At 43.6% G+C, this 20,901-nt stretch overlaps 1 protein-coding gene across 1 annotated transcript in view; it reads right to left on the reverse strand.

Moving 5' to 3' along the window:
- The window catches only part of NIM1K (NIM1 serine/threonine protein kinase), a 65,580-nt gene extending 60,913 nt beyond the window's left edge, over positions 1 to 4,667 (reverse strand). Inside the window, exon 1 of the mRNA XM_088469441.1 lies at positions 4,601 to 4,667. The gene's annotated coding sequence lies outside the window, so the exon portion shown is untranslated. The remainder of the gene's footprint in view (positions 1 to 4,600) is intronic.
- Between the last annotated feature and the right edge of the window lie 16,234 nt (positions 4,668 to 20,901).

Below are 20,901 nucleotides of genomic sequence, written 5' to 3' on the forward strand. Positions count from 1 at the left end.
CGACTATGAATTTTATAAGGGATCTTATAAACGACTTTTGTACAGTAATTCTGTGATAAATCGGATATAGATGAAGATCAATGACTTCATACAGACTGCCTATTATCCGATACATTTAACTAAAACAAACATTAACTCCATGGAGTAAATGCTGCAGCTGGCCGGCTGTAATGGTGTGTTTGTGTCTTTATACTGTTTATACAGTTGCATTGTGTAGCCTATAGTCGCTCACCCTTATGATTTGGTTATCAGCACTGTGCTGGCTGCACTATGTTTAAGTTGGCACTGAAACTATTTCTAGAACGAACAAACTGGCCCAACAAATCTGTTTACAACCGAGACTGTTTTTGTGCATGGGCCATAGAAAATAACTGTGCATACTGTGCAAACCATAAACACCTTAAAGTACATAAAATACATAAAAGTACATAAAATTATACTAATAATGTAATTTGAATGCAATGTATTTTTTTTTTTTTACAGTCAACTTTTGAGTATATACAACAATATTAATACTCCCCATAGGACTCAGAAGTTTTAAAAACACATTATACAAAATAAACATATGTACTAATAACGACAGCAACGAGAGCTATGTACAGTACTTGGTCTGTTTGTTTTTATTTTTTAAAGGGACATTACTGAAATGCTGAGTAGTACGCCTTGAGTGTGTTTTGGAAGATTTGTAGTTTGGGGGCCTCTCGAACTATAGTATGTATTACAGAGAGTCAGGGCTGCCTTACTAAGGGGGTGTTTTAGAGATGGACGCTAATGGCAGCGCTGCTGTGTCCAAACTAAAATATGCTATTGCAACAGGAGGCATCTGAGGACAAAAACAAAAGCCCCCCCTGTCCGTATCGCAGATCTGAGTGCAGAGTCCGAATAATCGGATCACCATAATGACTGATCACAGCCATCGGCCATCTAAGTAAGCCTAAGCTTTGTGGCTGCTGGAGCTGACCCTAATAGATAGTGTAGATAGATAGATTGCCTAACCCTAATCTCCCCTGGTGGTGCCTAACCCTAACCCCCCCTTCCCCTAGCCTAGGCCCAACCCTCCCGGGGGGCGCCTAACCCCAAGTTCCCCCCAGGGGTGCCTAAACCTAACCCCCCCCACAGGTTCCGATGCCCGGCTAAACAACATTTGCTATGCCGGCGTCGGGATTTCGGCGTGGGGCTAATGATAGGCGTTGGTATTTAGACGCCTATCTTTAGTCCCATGCCGGGCTTTCAATGTCGGGATTCTGGCGGTTGGCATCCTGACTACATCCCAGTTATATTGCTATCATATTGCTGTGGCTGATTCTGAGCAGTTCCTATTTTTTAGAAGTTTATTGATACTATATGATATGATGCTTACAAGTACCGACGAGTTGGGTACGGGATGTCGGCACTCGGGCTAACCCCTAACCCTCCCCGGTGCCTAAACTTAACCTCCGCCCCTAGTGCCTATACCTAACCTCCCCCTCCCCGCACTCTAAACCTAACCCTCCCCCCCTTAGTTTCTAACCCTAACCCTCCGAATAACCCTGCTACTTACCTTTGGGAAGCCGATGGTCGGGATGCCCACGCCGGCATTCAAAGTGCCATAATCACCGTGGTCAGTAATATAACCGCATCCCGTATTGACACCCTGAGGGGTATACTTACTAAAGTGCGTGTTTTTAGAAGTGAAGATGTTGCCCATAGCAACCAATCAGATTCTAATTATCATTTATCTAGCAGATAATAGCTAGAATCTGATTGGTTGCTATGGGCAACATCTCCACTTCTAAAAAAACGCACTTTAGTAAATATACCCCTAAATGTCCTCATTTAGCCAGTTTATAGCTTTGGAGAGGGTTTTATTTATCTGTTTTGAAACATTTTGTTCATTCTCACTTAAATCCATTTGAAGCATCTGAACAGCAAGGACAGGGTTACTATTCGTGGGTTTCCTGGTAACAAGAAGTGCCAGTCTGATTCGTCTTACTAGAGTTGATGAACTAATTGTTTTAAATCTTAATTAAATGGCATGGATTAACATGCTGCAAAGTCATGGCTCTTATGTTGGCAAATCAGGAAAGTATCTTCCTAATCCTCTCCTTCTGTGCCACAGTCACAGCGCTATCCTTAGATCAGGCACATGTATGCTACAGTGTCTGTTACATAACCAGCTCAGGAACGTTACAGTACAACAGCCGTGTGCAGGGACCCTAACAAAGGCCATACCTCTCATATAATTTATATAAGCACAGTCGCCCTCGGCCCTCCAAAGATTACACTTTATTTACTGAGTACCCTCTTTCCATTACTTTAGTTGTAAGAGGGTTAAGCCTGGCTTTTAGCAGGAATTCTGGGCAGCTGTAACTCTCCCTGCAGTGGCCTTTGCCCAAATGTCTTCAGCAATACATACAGTAACATACAGTAGTAGAAATACAAGATAATACCAATATATGGAAGAGTGCAGCACACTGGAGGGTTTGGGTATGAGATCCCGGCAGTTGGGAGAATCCCGACACCCATAAAGACATAAGATAATGCTAAACCTTTACCCTTACTCCTAACTCTCCCTCCCCAATGCCTAACTCTAACCTCCCCCTGCCTGCACCCTAAACCTAACACTCCTTTCCCGGTGCCTAAACCTAACCCTCCACCTAATGCCTAACCCCGCACCCTAACCCTCCCCCTAAAGCCTGATAGTTACCTTCGGGATGCCGGCGGTCAGGATTCTGGTGCCGGGATCCTGACTCTGTCAAGATTTCGGTGCCGGTATTTTGCCAGTCGTCATCCCGAACACTGGGATACTGACTACATCACCACTGGAGGATATGTTCAAATTGAATGGAAGTGAGGGTGATAAAACTGGAAAACACCACATTCACTTCCCTTTCTATGGAGAATATTTTTTTAAAAGTCGAGGGCAAAAAAAAAGAAAACAACAAAAATATTAAGTAAAGTTCCAAAAAAAAATAAAATACTTATTTTAAAAAGAATAAAGCTGCATACGCACACAACGATTTAGTAACAGAACGATTTTAGTAAACGATTTTCGTTCATTTTTTCAAGGAATAATGAACGAAAATCGTTTACTAAAATCGTTCATTTACTAAATGTAATGAACGATTTTTTTCTAACTACAAACGATTTTTGCATATTCCCTTACTGAAAAGCGTTGAGTTGGTCAGTCTGACTGAACTACAAACTGCAAACTACAAACGTGAACGCGCATGAACGATAATCGTTCATCGTTTTAACTCAGAAAGTGAACGATTTTTTTCAGCGATTGAATGATAAACGATATCGTTATCAATAATGGTTAAAAAAATCGTGTGTGTATGCACTTTTAGGAATATTTTACTGTACACCAACTATTAAATACAATGTGGCTGATGCAGAGTTAAGCGCAAGCTGACCGTAATTGCCCTCGCATTGTGTTCACGAAACGAAATGCTTATATTAGTCTGTACATTAAGTTGTATACATGGCTGCGAAACCTTCCCTATCCATACACTTTGTTTGAAACCTTTCATCATCCTTGGTGAGCACTTCCAACCACCTGTACTGGGTGCAAAAGACCCGTCTGAAACTAGGTGTATTCATGTGAGCAGGCAACTTTGCATAGCCCACAATTCCATACCTGCGTGCAAACGACCTGGAGATTGCCCAGTGCAATAAGAAAAAAATTGCAAGGTACGTTCAGCAAACCGGCCTGAGCCAGGTACTAAAATTATCAGAACAAAACACAGTGGTCAGATCCCAGTCAATCTATTGCTAGAGGCTAAACTGTTTAGTAAGTGAGAAGCTTTGCAGACTGGCAGTAAATTATCGTTAGAGAATCTCAAATTATTCAAACTGGTTCATCATTCAATCAAATGTTAACTTCTTTGTGGCACAATCATGATTTCTGGGAGTGATCTGACTTTGGTATGACTGCTGCGGATCAGCTACTGTACCAAAAAACAACAACGTTAAAATACTGTTTCAAATGTTGCCGGTTCCAGCACCAATAGTGCATGTTAGAGTTTAAAAAAAAAAAAAAAATTGCTAAAATTAGAACAGCGAAAACATTATTCTGTTTAGGTTGGCATGGAAAGCTGTTAAAGACACTTTACAATGCAGCCATTGAACTGGCTCGAACATGGTCAAAGCTTTTCCCCTTGCTTGAATTTTGTACATTTGTTACTCCATCAAAAGTTTCAGAATACATCACAAATTTTTCGAACTTTAGAGCAGATTTGACAAACTGGTTGGCGAATCGGCTGCGAAACACACTCAGGCGTCTCCACTTACCATATGCACCATCCTCATCCGCTCTCCCGTGGACAATCAATAGCTTCCTAGAGATCAATAGCTTCCCATTGATTCATCAATAAGACTTGCAGTGATTCAAGGGCGATCGCAGTCACTGAAGCATTAATCCATGACATACATCTACTACATGCACCATAAACAGTTCAGAGACTTCCTTGAACAGAATTCCCTTAAAAGGAAAACACATTTCCAAGAGATAAAAGCAAAACATTCCCAAATATTCGCAGTGCATTTTCTAAATGCTAAAACCTGCAGGAAGCTTATAAAGAGAACAGCAGGAGAATAAAGCAAGTGTCATGTCCTTTACCTGATGCTGCTACATGCCAGGGATGTGCTGGTGGTCTGTGGAGCCCCTGGTCTCGCACACGCAGCTCTTTATGCAATCACAGGCACTGGGGCAGGCTGTGCAATGCCTTTCTGTGGTGGTGTTGTTGCTGTTGATGATGTTCTGTACCAGGGCAGCTGTTTTCCAGCTTGCAAAGCCATCCATTCTAGAAAAACAGGGAGGATCTCTGTGAATGGAAATGGTGTATAAGCAAGAAGGAGGGTGGCTGACCGCAGACCCTCATCCTCCCCCCCCCAGGCTGTATTTGTGGTGGGAGCTGGGAGTGTGGCTTGGTTGCTATAGGAACCAGAAGGAATTAGAAGATGTAATGCTTGCTATTTCAGGTGGAAACTAAGGTGGCTTTAGGCTCAGACGATGTACTGTATTATCTCTTTAGATCCTATTAGTTTTACCTTCTCTTTTAGAGTCAAGCATGTTATCTAACAAGTGACAAAGGGGTCTATTTACTAAGCCTTGGATGGAGATAAAGTGAACAGAGATAAAGTGCCAACCAATCAGCTCCTAACTGCCATGTCACAGGCTGTGTTTGAAAAAATGACAGGAGCTGGTTGGTTGGGACTTTATCTCCATCCAAGGCTTAGTAAATAGATATGTATAAATCTACAAGGTAAAAACTGTGAATTTGTTTATGTTTCCACTATGCAGCATATATGAACAGATTTTTTTTTTCCCACTTTAATTCAGAATTTTTTGCTGAAAACTTACAGCTGTTCCAAGGAAGGAAACTTAATGGGTCTATTTATCAATACTGTCCAAAAAGAAAGTTTTTTTAATTTTTATTTTATTGCTGCCTGTTGGAGCGGTAGTAAATATTTTTCGGACCAGTTTAAATTAGCGAAGCCTGATGGGGAGGAGGAGCGATCCTCAGCTCTTGGTGATATCAGTTGGTAGCGGTAACAGTTCTCTTAGCGATTCGCCGACCATGTCAGGTCCCCTCTGCGCATGCACTGGAAGCCGGGACCTGCCAGCTAGCAGCTATTGCAGGAGATCCCCAGTGTTAGCCACTATCGGTGGTAGGCTTTAAGACATTAAAAATAACCATAATGAAAGCAGCCAATTTTCCCAGGAGCTTGGGATTTTCAGACATCTCAGCAAGAACTATGACTGGGATTTCTATTACTAGATTATCACAGAGCGATTGTTCTGATATTTGTTATAATCACTGATCTAGATGGATCAGTATATATTTGGAGCCAAATGCCCTAGGTGCCTGCAGCCCCTTATCCCTGCAAATACAAAGACTGACATTGCCTACCCATGTGCAGCTAGCATAACCAGGGTGGTAACTAAGAGTGGACAAGCGGCGCTGCCTCCCAGCGTGCAGGGCCTAGGGGGCAGCACCATTGTTGCCCCGTGGCCCAGTATTCGGCATACAGGGTGTCTAGAACAGAACCTTGCAGCCTAAAAAGCCACTGACCAGAGTGTTCTTAGAACATTCCGTGCACTGAACTTGTCCCTGGTCATGAGCTGCCCAGAGCGTACTTAGAACAATCCGGGCGCTGGGCTTCTACTTGGTTCCAGGCAGCATTGCCCCCATGTTGTGACATAATGACATCACATGTTCAGGGGCAGACTGGTACAGGGAATATTTTCAACCTGCTATGGCCCCGAGCATTACACAGGGGGTCCTATGCATTTGGGACCGTATAAGCACAACACTAAAGTGGCTTTTTTCATGGCATAGGGGGAAGTGTCTGCTTGTAGCAGAAAAAATGCCTTAATGGGCTCTTAGATCTCATTCAATTAGACAAATGTCCCAGGAGCACTTCAGCCCATTGGGTGTTCACAAAACACTAAATACAGACAGAATAGAAAAATATACCGTATACCTTGCTTGCACTGATGATAAAGGGACGTCTTTGTTTATCTACATATATGCCATGTTTGGTGCAACATTTCAGGGCGTTTTAACAGGTACTGAAATAGAGAATTGCACAGAATATATAGTAATTCATTATAGCCACCATATGCAAAAGTGGGTTCTACCTTTTAAGACCATATTCACAAAATTACATTTAAGCATGTGCAGTATGGAGAAAACGTACTCATTATTGTGTGTCCTTCATTACACTAAACAGTGGTAGCCCTAACCGGTCTGTTGTGTCAGGACCACAATACATTTCCTTGCTCTATATTTTTATTGCTTTTATTTATTCATTAACAGCTATTTATATAGCGCAAACATATTCTGCAGCACTTTGCAGACAATGGGCCTGATTCAGCTTTGGGAATAGAGTGAGAATTAGCACTTAACTGTGTAACTGGCCAAACCATATTGCAGTGCAAGGGGTGTAAATACATAATTTTTTTGCATGTAGTATAAATACTGGCTGCTTTTGCATGTAGCCCACAAATACTGCACAGCTTTATTATTGCTCTATAATTTAGATGTCAGTTTGGACACCTCCCTCCCAAACCTAAATCTCTCTGCACATTTTAAATCTGCCCCACCTGCAATGCAGCATGGTTTCACCAAGATGATTAGTTAAGTGCTAAATCTCACTCTATTCCCAAAGCTGAATCATGCCCAATGTTCTCAGTCATTCACAACAGTTCCATAGACTCCAAGGCCACACCGATAAGCCATGACCTGGGATTGAACTCATGAACTCAGGGTTCTGAGGCAGCGATGTTAACCACTACACCATTCATGCTGCCTGCAGATTACATTGGCAATATTATATACAGTATGTGCTTCTTTGATTTCAGTATCTCATTTTGTCCCCCATTTTATTATATGGTACAGTCCTTGTTACATTTGGTCCTGCGTTTAATGTTAGTGTAATCTCGATATTCACATATTTGGGAACGTCCTATCTGTTCACTCGCCACCAGTGGAGGCTCCAGAGGTGGGGGTGCAGCGCAGACCAAAATTCTAATTTGGGGAGCCACGCCAATTGCCAGTGAGTCCCATCCAGCAATGTTTGGCAGCGTTTGGAAGGGCAGTTGGTGAGGCTCCCCTATTTGAGTTTTGGACTGTGCTGCAGACCCACCTCTAGAGCCGCCACTGCTCGCCACTCACGTGATCGTGTGTCCTTTGAGAATGCATTGTCTGTCGCTTGGTAACAATGATCACATGACCTGATGGATCCATTGATACCAGCTTGGCGCCACTTGCTCTATTTAAACAGAGCGCTTTTGGCATTTATAAAGGTTTTCTCATTAATTGCATAATGTACTGGAGATTGGCTCCTTTTTTTTTTCGTCTGGGAAAACAAGTGCATTTTGTATAAACCATTTTTCGAGGGGAATTCAATTAGAAGCGATAAAATGAAAAGTGAACGTCAGAGAAGTATTTGCACACTTTGTGTATTTTGGTGCAAAATTTTTGCGCCTTTTGTCTATGCGCGCTTTTGTTTTTCGCACTATCCAATCACAAAAGACATGAAAACGCATTAGCACGAAAACTGTTTGTGGAGTAATCTGCGAAAAGTACATGTGAATTTGGGGAAATCTGTCTGTACCTCTTAAAATAGGTAACAGACATAGGAAATAAATTTATGAGTATATTAGTGGCCCTAATAAAGGTATTTGGGGTTCTTAAATTGTGTCAAATGGCTGTTATATGCCTATTTGTATGGAAAAATGATAAAAAGCCATTTTCTTTTATAAAATATTTGCTGGACGTAAATTGGGTGTACATTAAAATGGGAGCAAGTAAATTTCTGAGTCCGAAAAGTGCACCAATGTAAAAAATACACCATGTGTGGCCAACTGCAATGTTTAAAACACATGTCCCCATCCATACAGTCCCCCAAATACCTGACCCACTACTTTAAACCCATTTTCCAAAACTTTATTTTGTTTTCACCCCAAAAATTAAATGTCATTATAGGCCAAATTAAGCTAATTAAAAAATTATTTTTGCCTAATTTGTTAGGGGAGGGTGTCCAGGAGGTTCCGAACCAAGTCCCCACATTTTTAAGCAAAAATAGGGATTTTGCACAACTATTGACCTGCTCTGAGATGGTGAAAACAGTTTGCTGATTTTTGTCTATGGAGAATTCGCACGTGAGAAAACTTCGACAATTGGATTGCACAGCAAGCAAGTATGTGTGCAAAGTTCGCACCTGTGAAAACTTTTTGAAAAACCGCGATTTCTCATGGCTAATTGAATCCGCCCCTTCATCTTCATTGCTGAAATCAAAAACATAGGGGGCGATTCCGACCTGGACCCAAACCAGCGCACTTTTGCAGCCGTCAGGGGCAGGGAATGCAAGTTCCGCGATCGCAGGCCAGGCATAAGGATGCCCTCTATGTCTTAGAGAGCGACGGCAGAGTGAGCGCACGCCGGTGTAAAGACGCCCACCTTTCTTTCTTAACAGATTAATCATACACTTCATCTCCAGGAAGTGTATGATTAATCAGAACCATCGAAGCTGCTCACAGCCCTTGTGGTCGACCCTACCCCACCGCAAGCACTGCGATCACTGCAGGCTGAAATACAACCAAATACAACTCCTCACTCTCACATCTTCATTTGGTCTCTCCCAATGGACCTCCTCACCCTCCCATGTGAGTGGCCATGTGCTTGATCTGGTCTTCACTCACCGTTGTGATAGCTCTGATTACTCCAATTCCCCATTCCCCCTTTCTGACCATCACCTTCTCTCTTTTAACCTGTCCCTCTCTCCTACCTCTCCTCTACCTCCAAAAGCCACCATCACGAAGCGTAACATTGAGGCTATCGACACCATTTCCTTTTCTTCCCTGCTTGACTCGCTTCTGTCCCCTATTCTCTCTCTATCCTGTCCTGAACAAGCCACTACCCTATACAATGCCTCCCTTACTTCTGCTCTAGACTCTGTTGCTCCAGCAATCACTACTCACACTCACAGATCTACTCCTCAACCCTGGCATTCCAAATGCACCAGATACCTGCAAAAGTGTTCACGAACCGCCAAGTGACAGTGGAGAAGATCACGCTCTGAGGCAGATTTTCTCCATTTCAAATTTATGCTCTCATCCTATAATGCTGCTCTTTCCCTCTCTAAACAGTCATATTTAAAAATCCTCATCTCCTCTCAGTCCTCTAATCCCCAGCGTCTCTTCACCACTTTCAACTCCCTCCTTCGCCCACCCCCTTCTCGTCTCCCCTACTTGCTCTCTGCCCTTGACTTTGCTACCTACTTTACATCTAAAATTGATTCCATACATCAGGACATCTTATCCAACCAGTCCCCCAGCTCTCCACCTCCTCCTTTCCCAGATCACTCCTCCCCATCAACTTTAGCAACTGTAACATCCTTCTCCCCTGTATCTGGAGAGGAAGTCATGGCCCTCATCCAGTTCTCCCCCCTTCCACCTTCCCTGTTGATCCTATCCCCTCCCGCCTCCTACGCTACCTCTCTCCTTCTGCCTGCTCCCATCTTGCCCACCTCATTAACCTCTCCCTCTCATCAGGCACTGTTCCTTCTGCATTCAAGCATGCCCTTGTCTCTCCCATTCTTAAAAACCCCACCCTTGATCCTAACCTTCTAACTACCGACCCATCTCTCTCCTCCCTTTTGCCTCCAAACTCCTTGAGCGGATTGTCTACAACCGCCTTACCGCTTTTCTTTCCTCCCACTCCCTCCTTGACCCTTTTTACTCCGGCTTCCGTTCTCTCTCCTCCACTGAAACTGCCCTCACAAAAGTCAGCAACGACCTCCTTGCTGCCAAATCCAAAGGCCACTACTCTCTCCTCATTCTCCTTGATCTCTCTGCTGCTTTTGACACTGTGGACCACCCTCTTCTGCTGCATATCCTTCACTCCCTTGGTCTACATGACACTGCCCTCTCCTGGCTGTCCTCCTACTTCTCTGACCGATCTTTCTCGGTTTTCTCTCATGACTCCTCTTACCCTCCACAGCCTCTTACAGTAGGTGTTCCCCAAGGTTCTGTTCTTGGACCTCTCCTATTCTCCCTCTATACTTCCTCTCTAGGTGAACTCATCAGCTCTTTTGACCTCCATTATCATCTCTATGCAAATGATACTCAAATCTACCTTTCCTGCCCTGATCTCTCCCCCTCTCTTCTGACTCGTATCTCCAACTATCTCTTCCTGGATTTCCCAGCGATTTCTTAAACTTAATATGTCTAAGACAAACCTGATCGTCTTCCCACCCTCCCACATAACCTCACTTCCGCTATTTTTTTATCAATTGATGACATAACTATCTCATCTAGTCCCAAGGTGCGCTGTCTTGGAGTTATCCTGGACTCATCCCTCTCCTTCAAACCACATATCCAGAATCTTTCGCAGTCCTGTCGTTTCCATCTCAAATATATCAGATATAAGATCAGTCCCTATCTCACCCATGATGCTACTAAAACCCTCATACACTCACTGGTCATCTCCAGATTGGACTACCGTAACCTCCTCCCATCTGGCCTCCCCAAATCCCATCTCTCTCCTCTCCAGTCTGTCCTTAATGCTGCTGCACGGCTTATCTTACTCTCCAAATGCTCTGCATCTGCCTCCCCTCTCCTACAAGCCCTCCACTGGCTCCCCTTCCCTTTTAGAAACCAATTTAACGTTCTTACGCTTGCTCACAAAGCCCTCACTCAATCTTCTCCCATATACATCTCTGATCGCATCTCCTTTCACTCTCCTCTCCGCTCTCTTCATTCAACTAATGCACGCCATCTTTCATGCCAACTGATTACTTCCTCCCACTCCCGCCTCCAAGATTTTGCCCGCACTGCTCCCCACCTCTGGAACTCTCTCCCACTCCCCATCAGACTCTCCACATCTTTGTAATCCTACAAACGGACTCTCAAGACCCACTACTTCATCAAAGCCTTCCAGCTTTCATTCTAACTCCCTGCTACATGCTCCTTCCTCCCCATCTACCCCATCTGTGTCACACCTGTTTGTCTTCCCCTCCCTTTTAGAATGTAAGCTCTTACGAGCAGGGCCCTCTACCCTCTTGTGCTAATCCCTACTTTAGTTCAATCTACTTCTTAGTCACCACTAGGGCACCTAACACTTTGTTGCTTATGCTCTGTTGCTTATCTGGGTGTTATGGTTGCTAATGTAGCAATATATATTATCCATGTCCTGGTCCTGTAGTGTATTGTTCTGAAAGTTGCTTGTCAACAATTTGTTTATGTACTTTTAAGGCGCTGCGGAACACTTGTGGCACCATATAAATAAATGCTAATAATAATAATAATAAGTGTACAATGATGCTTCCATGCTAATTATGCACACTCATAAAACGCAGTTTTGACGCCCAGACACACCTGCGTTCACAGCACCACTCCCCCGTTCACAAGCACCTTTCCCTGTTACCACCCACAAACGGCGCTATCTGTCACTCAAAGTAGAGTCCAGTCTGTGTACTACGAGCGCACAATTTCCGAGCGAAGTGAGTGACTCGTGCATGCCCATATTGACGCATACGCAGACGGATGACTATCGGCCATAGCATGCATTCGCGGCTTAGCGTCCGGGTCTGAATCAGGCCCAAGATTCTAAAAATACAATTTTAATTCTTGGAAGAATAAGAAACCATAAACAAATACAATAATCAAGTTCCGAATCGGATAAATGGATTAAGGGCCTGATTCAGAGATGGATGGAATTGCAGAGCCGCACACAAGCGGCTGCGCAATTCTGTCCATCTAAAATGCAAATCAGCAGGTGTCGGTAGGAAACTGCTCAAGCTTACCGCAGCCTGACCGGGCCCTGTCAGCTTGTGAGGCCTGGAAATCTGCGTCCACTAGTCTCGACCCTCCCGGAAAGAGGGGGCGACACGCCCTCGCTACGCCACCCAAACTTGGGAGGCACTGCGAGCGGACTTGCAGATGGTTAGTTGCACATGTGCAGTACACATCCTTCCAGTGTAAAGTTTATTTTTAAGCACTGCTCCAGCTGTTTTTATGTGTTTGAATAAATGGGTGTGTTTTTCACTTTATCGACCAATCGGATTCAGTCATCAGTAGCAGCTTCGATCTTCATTATCAACTTTACACTTACACCACAGTCAGAGCTGACGCAAGGCAGACCCCTTCAGGTGGCTGGGTTTGAGACTTTTTGGCAGCCATGTTGTCTTAACGTGAGACTACACAACCTGAACACAATTTTACTTGCACTTTCATTGGAACCGCACGGCCAATGCTGTCCCATTCACGACCACTTCCCGCCATTACTTGGCCATTCTAGCATCAATCTCAGCCCTCTGGTCACAGAGAGTCGCAAGTCAAACTTGAGACAAAAAGGAAAAAACAATTACTCGGATTCCGTAAAGACACGCATGTCCAAATTTAAATAAATCGCAAGTTGTGACAGAGGAAAAACTTGTGACTTAAGGCCACCATACACGGTGCAAAATAGCAGCCGATCCGATGGATTGGTACGATATCACTGCTATATCGTACCGTGTGTGGGCATGATACCGGCCGGCCAGTGCGCGCTCCCATGGGATCGTACATTGCACCTCCAGATCTTTCTGAATATTCACTTGATCTGGGGATGCGATATACAAACCCATGCAGCCCTATGTGGGAGGGGGAGTGGGCTACCGGCATATCGGGAAGTCAGCCACTCGATCGCTCCATGTGTGGGGACCGCCCAATATGTAGGCTGTCAGATGGCAAGTGGCATCGCAAGGTGCATATTGCACCGTGTATGGGGGCCTTAACTCTGAATGAGGCCCACAGTGCAGAATGCGATTCAGTGGAACGGCAAAGCAAACGGCAAACTAGAATACTGCAAGCAAGTCGCTCTTACCGCTGTGTCTGTCTGTTATCATCCAGTCTTGTTTTATTACTGTTTTGTTCCCAATAGTAAAGCACTAGGAAATATGCTAGCGCTATATAATATCTGTTAATAATAATTATAATGATAATATTGTATCACCGGAACATCACACCTCCTGGAAATGACTGGTTACACCACAAAATGATTCACTAAACTGTAATAAGAGATAAAGATTACCCCACAACTCATGCGAAGAATGCAGAGCCTAAAGCCGCACAGCTGATGGAAAATGCCTGGAGAAAGACTCATAAACACAAAAATGGCTGACGTTATCTTATCTCTATGACCTTAGACACCCATGACCTCTGGCCAGCCAGACATAAATATCAGGAAGGGTCCAGAGACTTCAGGCAACACCAGCAAATGTCTCCCGGCTCAATGTTTATCCTATTTATTTACAAGACGTGCTTTTGGGAATCTGGACCACACCATTTTCTTCACATACACATAATACTAAATCATACCCAATTCTATTTATCCCCTGTGTAACTATTAAGTTGAAGACTTGTTTGTGTAAGGATTACCCTGTAATCCAGTGTATTTTGTTGCTTCAAAAACAACTTTTAAAAACAATTTCGTTAGGGAACATTTTGATTTAAATTTAAATTTTTAGCAATAGATTTTTGGTTTTGCAGACAATATAGAGGATTACTTTTATGTTGTACAACCTGAAAGCATAGTCTGATCGCGTTCAGTATGATTTCTCGACGATCATAACATCAGCAATCATACTGTCAAATCCATAAACCATACTTTATGTCGACATGTACAATATCGGCTTGCAACATGTTAACTTTGACATAGAGTCAACATGATCACAATGTCAACAACTGTTTTTTAACATTAACCCTAGCCCTAAGATTTGTATTGTCAACATAGACATGTCAACATTTTAATTGTGTAGCCATGGTGCAGGTGCTGACATATAGAAAGTTGACATTTTATCCATGTAGACATGTTAAAATTGTCATTCTAGTATTGACATAATTAATGACTGTCTATATAGTCATTGTCAACGTCCTGACTGCATAGCGTTTGATCAGCTACCAGATTACACAGCTATTGATATTGTTACTAACATTTATTTATATAGCACTGGCATACTCCACAGAGCGTACAATGGGGTACAGAGTGACAAAACAAGAATGGGCACAAGTTTTCAATCTGTAGGAAAAGAGGGGTAATACACATAAATCAGGGATCTCCCTATGACCTTTCCTGACTGCCCACCGTTGCCGTGTGTTTTCAGGGGGATGCAGTGATATTGCCGGCGAATGGGATGCCGGCCATCGCCAGAATCCCTCCGCCGGCATAATGCCGACACCGTTATCCTGAATTAAATCAGGATACCGGCGTCTGCATCCCGAACCGCCGAAATACTGAATGTCCACAGTCGGGTAAGTATGCTCATTTCCCCGGGGAAGGGGGGTTTAGGTTTAGGCACCCCAGGGGGGAAATTAAGGTTAGGCCCCCCCCACCCCCGGGAGTATTAGGATTAGGCTGCGGAGAGGGATGGTTGGCACTACTGGGGGGAAGATAGGTTTAGGCACCCCCCCGGTTAGGTTTAGGGTGCCGGGAGGGGGGTTAGGCACCACCGGGGGGATGTTAGGGCTAGGCACCACTAAGGGAGGGTTAGGGGAGGGTTAGGGGAGGGGGGGAGGGGAAGATTAGGGTACTTACCTTCCCTTGTCGGGCTCTCCTCCTGTCGGGCTTCCACGGTCGGGATTTGAACCACCGGTATTTCAATATCATTCTGTTTCGGGATGCCGTAGAAAACCTCTGGAACCAAACACTGCTCAGAAAGAAAGCACTTGTGCACACTCGTGGCCTGTACTCTGGAGATTGCGCCTCCCTTTCCATCTGGGGTCAAAGATTGGAGTTCCAATAGAAGCCTGTGCGGATTCCCTGAACTGAACATTGAAGCCACCTGATTCCAGCCATGGTCTTCTTCATCCACTAGGCTGTGAGTGTCGAGAACCTGGCCTACTGTGCGACTGGACATCCAAGTCATGGCCTGCATTTACAACCGCCGCTCGCCAGCTCTAGCACTGGTTTCCCCCAGCAAACCCTCAAAATAACAAAGCTGCCACTTCCATTTATCTCATTGTCTTATTTCCATGTCCGTTTTGAAAGGCCTCTGTACATCTAGACTGCGGCACCATCATGAACACCGCTCCATCAAGATCCTGCATCTCTGAACCCTCAGATACCTCAATATGTCCCTCTACAGAGTCTGGTGGATCCAACCAGGCTGTTGCACCCCTCCTGGCCTGCCCCACTCCTAATTCAAATAATGGCATAGCCATTACCAGTTCTCACTCATAGGGGGAGATGTACTAAGCCTTGAGAGATATACAGTGGAAAGAGAAAAAGTAACAACCAATCAGCTACTAAAAGTGCCTACACACATAGCGATTTTTTACCTGATTTGGCCGATTTCGACGAATCGTGTAAAATATGTCCAAATCGTGAGTTTCCACTCACGATCACGATGCCAATGCGTGTCCACGCTCGTCGTACATCACATCTTCAGATCTGCCGTGCTGTAGGGCAGATTTGCCAATCTGGGACACAATGCACTGGATGCACAATAGATCTTAAGTCAGATTGGACATTTTTTACTCCAAATTGCGACCACGACTGCCGGGGAGCTGCCTGGGGACAGTTCAGGGGAAATCGTACACATCGTGGGATTGTGAGCACATCGCCATGTGTGTAGGCACCTTTACTGTCACTTTACTTGCTGGGTTTGAAAAATGACAGGAGCTGATTGGTTGGCACTTTATTTCTCTCCAAAGCTTAGTACATCTTCCTCATTAGCTTCACTCCCAGTCTCACAAGTTTTTGCGATTCTAAATACATCCTTCCTTCTAAACAGTAAACTTGCAAAAAGCCGTGCCCTCTCTACCGTACGCCACATGCCTGTTTCTGGTCTCATCCAGTTCATAATTTGTTCCTTATGCTTAACTTAATTTCTTGTTCTAGTTGTTGTTTTTATGCACATTTTATTGTCTGTGTAAATTGTTTATTTGTTTTGTTGTTGTATAGTTGTTCCCTGACATTTTTTTTTTTTTACTTGCCCATTGTAACCATTGTAGTGAGCCCATGATGTCTGCCTTGTCCTGTTTGTATCATGTTATTTAAGGTGTGTAAATTGGTATGTAATTGTATTATTATTTCCATTAAGAAGATATTTATTGATTTGGCAAGCTTGTGTGATAAGTCTAGAGATGTACAAGGATGGGAACACCGCAGAGTAGGCGCAGCACGCTAAAAGTCTGGAATAAGTAAAGAATGGTGATGAGAGACGATGATCTCGAGCACAAGGAGATGGAGCCGGGAGATTATTGCTAGGCAAGTGAATAGATGTATGTTGGTAAAGGTTTGCTAATGACTCAGAATAACATTGGTATTTTATATTAGATGCTGTAGAGTACATGTAACCAATGTAGGGCCTGGAAGAGCAGGGGATAGGAAGAGAAATTAATTCCTGCCCGTCTGATTACCAGCATATCACATTTACAGTGAATATGTGCTTAATGTGAAAGTGATATTTCAATATTCATTGACTAATGAAGAGGGAAGGTGCTTTCTAACGTAGGCCGACTTCATGCACTTGCAACAGAGGCACACTGGCACAGAGACACATATATACCAATTGTGGGTGCTTGAGGACAGGTGCATATATACATTGATGATGGCGGCAACCAGCAGTAGCCAACCGCTGCTGATTGCAGATTCACCTCTGAAGCTGAGAGGTACTTTAGTGCATGGCTAGTGCATATATTATACCGTTAGTTTTCAAGTATTTTAAAGGATCGTTTTAACCTTCGCTTTTAAGATTTTGTTTTTCTTTTCTTTTATTCAAACCTAATATCAGTTGTGTATTTTGCTAGGAAAATAAATGTTTTAAAACAGGGATGAAAATGTCCGATGTATTATGTGATGTAAATTTGGCGCATATGTTAATAGTGCCGGCTTGAGAGCATGTTGCAATTTTTGCAGCATTGCATACTGTACAGAGGAGTTTTAATACTAGATTATAATAATTCCGTCCCTAATTCACCTTGCTAGAGTGGCTCTACTTAAGGAGAACCTACTGGAATTAGATGTACTTTAATAGTCTGCCTCAGTGACTTGCTTCTATCTAGATCAGGGATGGGGAACCTCAGGCCCGGGGGCCGTTTAAGGCCCTCGGAGTCATTTGGTCTGGACCTCAGAGCTTTTCTCTGCTAGCCTCATCTGGCTAGCAGGGTGCCCAAAATGGCACCCTGCAGCCTGAATCTATGCAGCAGGGCTACCAGGAGTGTCCTTAGGACCCTTTTGACGGTCACACCACTGCCCTTACAGCTCCCCGGAGCATCCTCAGGATGCACCGGGCATAGCTGTAAGCAATGGTGATTGTGGCCACACCCTGTGTGACATCACATGGAGGGAGCGTGGCCTGCACCAGGCCTGCAAATTATGTTATATATATCAAAATGGCCCTCGGCAGAAAAAAGGTTCCCCACCCCTGATCTAGATTAACCACAACTTCTCTCACAGAACAAAAACACTTTACAGCTGTGATTTTGGCTGCAAATGTGTTCAAACTGAACATCTGCCCTCGAGTACTTCACTTTGTAATAGTCAATCATTTTGAAACATTAATTATACACCTGCTGAGTGAGCAGGGATACCGGTCAATTGGTCGTCCATAAAATGTCGAAACCTGAATGTCGACAGTAAAAAGGTTGACGTGGTCATTAGGTCGATCATCATTCTGTAGACATATACTTAGGTCGTCAGGGTTAAATGGTCAACAAAGTCAAAAGGTCAACATTTAACATGTCGACATGTTATTTTTTTTTCTTCACGATTTTTAGAGTTAGGCTAAAATAAGAAAAAACCCATGTGTCAATCTTTTTCTGTGTTGACCTTTTAAACTGAACCAGTCGGCCTTGTACTGTCGACCTATATACTGTCAACCTTTTATATCCCGTGAGCAGGTATGTATTACCAATCATTAATGAGTAACTGGTAGAATAAAACTATAAAAGCATTGGATTAATAATATGTAATTTAAAATATGTTAAATTGTGATCCATCTCTAAAAATGCCTTAAAGTATATTATATAAATGACATCATAATAGAGTAAAAAGACTCAATAGTAAGTGTGTGTCTGTATAATTGCAGACAGGTGTAGACCCGCACACATGCATATACGTCTGTCAAAGCCACATTGATGGTGGATGTCTGAGAACTGGTGCAAACACACAATGGGGCATATTCAATTGTGTGCGAGAATAGCAAAAACCTGCACTTGCGAGGTATTTCCTGCAGCTGCGTTTTTTTGCTATTCTATTTGGTGCAAGGTTTTTTAAAAACACACATTGGGAGGTTTTTTTCCACGCACCTCCTGAGCAAGCGTGACTTTTCCTAAAATCGATGATTTTAGGAAAAATCACCGGGACGTGCTCTGACACCCTGCGGCACCCCCGCTGAGGACTAATTAAGCAATTGGAAGTATCCAATTAGCTTAATTAGTCCTTAATCACCTTCCAAAGCTCTGTCTCCTGCATCTCCTTCTGCATCCAGCGTAGGGAGCTGGCTCTTCTGCAGCAGGGTGAGTATGTCAGTGTGTGTGGTGTATGTAAGTGTGTATGAGTGAGTGTGTGTGTATGAGTGAGTGTGTGTGACCCCCGGTGCGGTGTGTGTGGCCCCCCCCGGAATGGGCGCTGGGAGAACTACATCTCCCAGCAGCCCTTGCTCTCCCCATCAGCCCCTGGGACTCCCAGCAGCCCCCTCTCCAGTAAGAAGAGAGAGGGGAAGCCACTGGGTGCCGCGGAGACCCCTGCCAGGTAGGTGTATTTTTCTTTTTTTTTCATTTTACGCTGCGCAGGGTTTTCAGAGCTGAAAACCCAGCGACCACAATTTTTTAAAATTGAATACCGCGGGTAGTGGGAGCGCGCATACCCGCGGTATTCCGGAATCGGGCGCGAGGTGCGCAAGGTTTTTATCTCGCTAAACCTCGCGCCCAATTGTATATGCCCCAATGATTACGATAGATTACACCAGTTAGTCACTTCCAGGGGCGTAACTAGGTATTTGAAGGCCCCGAAGTTTGTAAGGGCCCCAATGTACCACCGAATGGTGAAAAATGCCGATTGCATAGTCCGGCTGCAGTAATCTCTGTCAGTGGCTTCTAAAGCATTCCATTTAAAATCGTGAAGGTCCCTTAAGGGATGCCTGCTCACCCCCGCAGATGGTCTAACAGAACAAATTGCAGTATCTGAACATCTACTGTAACTGTATTGTGCTATAAGCAGATGACATCCTCCTCACCTGCCCAATGACTTCTCTGCTCAACTTACTCCAAGAAGTTCAAACCTATTACACCCGCTCAGGCTATGAAAATGTAAATCCAACATCTAGCTATAGCCCCACCATTAAAAATATGGGTACCTTTAAAGGACTACTTTCTCAAATTAAAAATATTAGGAGAAATCTAACTAAACTAAACGTTACAATGAACTGTACCTTGCCAACATCCCACCTATTACAATATTAACTTAAGTGGCAACTATCAAAATGAATGTTTTGCTTTAGATTTTTTTTTTCAATTCCAAACACTCATAATTAAGGTTTCCTTCAATTTGTTTATCATCTTAAATAAATTAATCTACGGATTAATAAGGACAATAAGAGGTCTGTGGGTGAGGAGACAGCCTCTACAGATTTCCAATCGGTGAACTTTGGGATGCTGAGATAAAAAAAAAGAAAGATTGTCTAGCTTCCTACCAATCACACTGCATTTATCCCCTAGGTCAGTGGTTCCCAAACTTTTTCAGTTCAAGGCACCCTAATACCCCTTTTACACCAGAGAAAAACCTGTTTTTTGCTGGGTCTACCCGGGTCGCAGCTCAGTGTAAAAGGGTCCCTGAAAAATAACCTGGGTCAAGTGACCCTGCAATCCAACCCAGGTAGCTACCAGGGTTGGACCCAAGATGGACCCAGGTAATGGTGAGTGTAAATGGTGCAACCCGGGTTATCTGACCTGGATCATGCCTAAAATGAGCGGATTGGTGGTTGTGGAGCATTCACCTCCCACTTTTTATGACCTCACAGGTTTAGCAGGGCAGACCTGAGTTCAGTGTGAACAGGGCTGAGCTGGGAGTAACCCAGATCAAAGGTGCAGTGTAAATGGGTCTGACCAGGGTTGGAACCATGTCCAAAAACCCAGGTCGGACCTGGGTTTTTGGTGGAAAAGAGGTATTAAGTGTGTCCATGATTTTTTCAAGTCACCCCAAGCCAAAATAATTACCGAGTGGTCCCTTTTTTAAAGTAGTTGGGTCAAAATAACGTAATTAGTATTTAGGTTAGGACAGAAATAATTATTAACTTGTTTGCAAAAATAATACACATAAATCTAAGAAAAAAAGAATGTATATATATATTTTCAAATTATAATTAATTTAAAGAACAATTTACAACACTCATTAAGAGTAAGAACAAAATAAAAACAATATGCACCAA

This window comes from Taudactylus pleione, unplaced genomic scaffold (genome assembly GCF_031769625.1).
Source record: "Taudactylus pleione unplaced genomic scaffold, aTauple2 ptg000092l, whole genome shotgun sequence".
In the NCBI taxonomy this organism is placed as follows: Eukaryota; Metazoa; Chordata; class Amphibia; order Anura; family Myobatrachidae; genus Taudactylus; species Taudactylus pleione.